General features: G+C 34.2%; 1 long non-coding RNA gene across 1 annotated transcript; it reads left to right on the forward strand.

Moving 5' to 3' along the window:
* The first annotated feature begins 1,376 nt into the window (after nucleotides 1-1,376).
* Nucleotides 1,377-4,225, forward strand: LOC134267716 (uncharacterized). The gene is made up of 4 exons (XR_009992214.1): nucleotides 1,377-1,504; nucleotides 1,867-2,060; nucleotides 3,716-3,799; nucleotides 4,046-4,225. It is a non-coding gene; the product is annotated as an uncharacterized LOC134267716 (long non-coding RNA).
* Nucleotides 4,226-4,426: the final 201 nt, after the last annotated feature.

The following is a 4,426-nucleotide window of genomic DNA, read 5'->3' on the forward strand; positions in this document are numbered from 1 at the left end:
TCCCTGGGGATTATAATTTGAACAATTTAGAATCTACACAATACCAAGATACTTCTAAATAAGTTTAAGCTTTCCTGGCCCAGTATTTTTCAGAAGAATTCTAAAGATTTATGTTAATCCTTTATTTTTCAAGATTAAATTTTGAGTCCCTATTCTGGCCCTTTCCAAACACCAGGGGTTATGGTTTGAATAATTGACAATTTACACTACCCCAGGATGTCTCTACATAAGTTTCAGCTTTCCTGACCCAGAGGTTTTCAAGAAGAAGATTTTAAAAGATTTTTCCAATTTATTTCAATGCAAAACTTGGATTCCTTATTTTGACCCTGCCCTACCCTCGGGGGTTATAGTTTAAACAATTTACAATCTACATTATCCAAGGTAGATTTTGTATGAGTTTCAGTTTTACTGGCCAGGTGGTTCTTGTGGAGAAAATTGAATAAAAAATCAATATATTAGCATGTTATATTTAGATTCCCCTTTCGTGGCCACTCTTACATCCAGGGATCATGATTTGAACAATTTAGAATATACACTACCCCAGAATGCATCCACACACGTTTTTAGCTTTTCTTGTCAAGTGGTTCTTGAAATAAAGATTTTTCCTATACTCAGTATATTTGCATGTTAAATTTGCTTTCCCTATTGTTGCCTCAACCTTCCCCCGGGGTTCATAATTTGAACAATTTAGAGTCTACCCTAGTCAAGAATGCTTCCAAAGAAGTTTTAGCTTTTCTGTACTGTAGTTCTTGAAAAAAGTTTTGATGACCCCACCCAATAGCTGAATCAACACTTTTCAAAAGTTTTGTCCTTCGGCCGTCATCTTTGGAGGAGAGACCCGTAGAATCCATATCGTAAATATATGTAGCCTTTACATTTTCTGGTTTGTCCCTGTGTCATTTGACTGGAAAAATTATGTGCATCTTGTATAATGATTGCCCCAAGATTGGGCTACCCATATATCAAAAGAAAAAAAAGTAGGCAGAGTGGATGTATCAGAACACACCCAAATGTTTAGTAGGATAGAGAGAAGAAATGCGGATTGGAAATTATTGTTTAAGCTATATTTTCTCGGCTTTAAAGAGTGCTGGACATTTCATTTATAGAATTTAAACTCCCCTTTTTCCAAGTATTATTTGTGCCAAGATTGGTAAAAATTCGCCAACTGGTTCTTTATAAGAAGCTGGAAATAAAAATAAATTACAGACGGAGGGACGGATCGACGGACGGACGATGGACAATAAAACATCAGAAAAGCTTATGGAAGGAATCATATACAATATTAAATAATAAAATTAAAGTATATTGTAAAAATCATCATGGCATTGCATTGTATTGTAGGAGTTGGGGACATTTTCTTTAAGTCCTTATCATCCCTCCTGTATTACCAGGACAATCAAAGATTTATACGTCAGGAAATCTTAAACTTTTTGTCTAACCACGAAGATAGGTACTCGTCCTTGATCTTTTATAAAGGAGAAGGGGCATACGAGAAATGCATATGGTATGTAAAAGCAAATAAATTTTTGATATTTTTGTAAGAAAGTGATGCTGCAAGTAACCATAAGAATTGTCCTAAGAAGAAAGTGAGTTTAACAGTACCTCTTACTGTATTTATAAGGCTCAACTTAAACATATGTTAAAGATTTTATTGAATTCCGCTAGATTTCTTATCAACAATAGCATTATTTGCATAAAATTCACTGTTCCTTATTAGCATTTGTTTGTTATATATTTCTGACTAATTTTTTGATATTTTTTCTAGCCTCTTACTAATCTTAACAACTGATTTCTGGTAATTCTATGAAAAGTAAAAAGGCAAATATACATACAACTATCACCAGTTTCTTATTACATGTTAAACAGCGAACAAAGACAAAATGGTGAGGAGGCTGATGCTGTCATTTTCCAAGCTGCAGCTGACTTATATGGCTTGGATATTTACATCACTAATTATAACAACTGTGGTGTATACCGAATAATTAGAGCCAAGGCAGACCAAGGTGCTCGGGGATGGCTGCATTTACGACTGGTGCAAGATCATTATGACCTCATAACAGGTAAAGTAGGGCCATTTTGAAGAATTGTTTGGTTGCCCTCTTCTGACCAAATGATTTAAATGACCCGACTCCAAACTTTTTTCCAGCATTCCGGCACACAATAAATATATATATTTTTATGTTGTATGTAAATATCTTTTTATATACACATGATGTATCAACAAATATATTGCTATTTTCTGGAAAAAAAAATTACAACCTCACTATCGACCCAATTGTTTTACCCAGAATTTGGGGAAGGCAAGCAAATATTATTTTCAAGATGGCCTAATATGTTTTTAGGAAAAATATTTGATATATTTATAGATTTTTTACGTGACCTTGATGATTATATCATAACTTTCCTTACTCATTAGATTTTTTTTTAAAGTAGGCTAACGTTGTTTATAGTAATCTGTTTTCAAAAAAAGGAAAGATATCCTTCATTTGGACTTGTTATGTACATTATTTTTCCCTTTTCTCTCTTGTCCATTAAATGCTCTATTTGCCAAAAGTCACCATCGTCCCTTTTGACTACTAAACTGTTGAAATAATTGGTACTCATTACGGCTTCCAAGACAGCCCCTCTTCTCCCTGTTGAACCCCACTCTGTGCACCCACCAATAACTTGGATATTATCTACTACATGTAAGTCATATGACCTCTCATACTTTCAAAAAATTATATATTAGTATATCTTTTAGTAACACGTCGTGTTATAGAGCAATGTTTTAAAACTCAGGGAACGATTGATTGATTGTATGTTGTTTAACGTCCCTCTCGAGAATTTTTCATTCATATGTCACCGTATGCTTCAAAGCAACAAAGAAAAGACCTTTATTCGGCACTCAGGACCCTTGAGCAGTTAGTGTTTTTTACCGTGCTAACGCACACAACGACATGGGACCTACGTTCTAAAGGTTAAGACCCGAGGCTTTCACTTCTGATGCTTGGCAAAGGAACAGTCACTGTCTATGTTTATGTCTTAGGTTTGATGCGCCGCCGCGAACGAGAATCGAACCCGGGCCTCCCGATCACTCTCAGGGAATGAATTATGAAGATAAAAACAGTTATATTAGGCTAAGTGTTCCACTGAATCAGTACGCATAGGAAGCTGAGCTAAAACGGACCTCTAAAAAGATTACATTGAATCAGGTGTCATAGAGGAGTAAGCATCCCCTGATGGTTGATTACAAATGACTGAGTACAGAGCATTTCATAAAACATCTGGCCACGGGGTAAAAGCTATTTTAATTATGTCATTTGAAAATTACACACGGGGCATGTACATTGACGCATCAGCGCACACTTTTGTTTCACACATTCACATAGCATGCCTATTAGCCCTATTAGGTTCCCCCCTTAATTGATAGCGCAGATTCAACACTCGCGGAAAAAGTGCAGAAAAAAAGAATAAAAAACATTTTTTAAAACCCTAATGGTTTCCCAAGCATAAGAGATGAGCAACAACTGGTAACTAAATCGCACCATTTATACATTTACAACCAAACCTTTTCATTGCATTGTAGACAGGATATGTATTATTTTAACAGAATTTCCAGTGAGGCAGGCGCATTTATATTTGTATAATAAAAATTATCACCTGCTAACAATAAAGAATTACATGTTTTAAATGCAAGTGATATATTTTCTAAAAATATCAATGCATGTTTAAGATTCTTCACAAGAAGGTGCAGAAGAGCCAAGCAATACATATAACTTAGCAATACTTCCGCTAAGAACAAGGGGAAATAATCAAGGTAAGTTCCAATTGAGAAAAAGGAAAATTAGAAAATTGTATGACTTCTTTGTAAAAAAAAATACCTGAATGTCCAGTTCTGTTATAACTATAAGGTATTTTCAATTGTGCAAAAAAAGACATAGTTTTAGCACTGAATGAAGTTATTTATGTTTTTATACAAACCTTCATTTAAATACAAAAGAAAAATGGAGTAAATATGATTTATCATAAAAAGTTAACATTCACATAATTATATTTTTTTCAGTGTGGACTAAACCTAGTCGAGTTACTAGAATTACTGATAACTAAGCACCAGAATAAGCAGAGTACGCAGTTTGAGGGCGAATAGTACAGAGAGATAGATAGAATAAAAAGAGACAATGTTCTTTTATATTTGTAAAATTAAACCTAATTATAAAGTAAAGTTTACTGTATGCATAGAAAATTTCGCTCCGTGTTATTTTCTCCTGTCTCACTACCGTTGCTCGTAAGCGAATTTAAAATTAGACAAATGTTTAAAAAGACAGCATTTTCAAAAGCAGAGTTATGTTTTGGAGAAATCAAAGTGGATCAAAATTGTTTGCAAGCATGAAAGGACGAAAATATGATGGAGCGAAAATAACCATAAATAGAGTAGAGCATCATA

This window comes from Saccostrea cucullata, unplaced genomic scaffold (genome assembly GCF_032062105.1).
Source record: "Saccostrea cucullata isolate Sc308-1 unplaced genomic scaffold, CSIRO_AGI_Scuc_v1 ctg4625, whole genome shotgun sequence".
In the NCBI taxonomy this organism is placed as follows: Eukaryota; Metazoa; Mollusca; class Bivalvia; order Ostreida; family Ostreidae; genus Saccostrea; species Saccostrea cuccullata.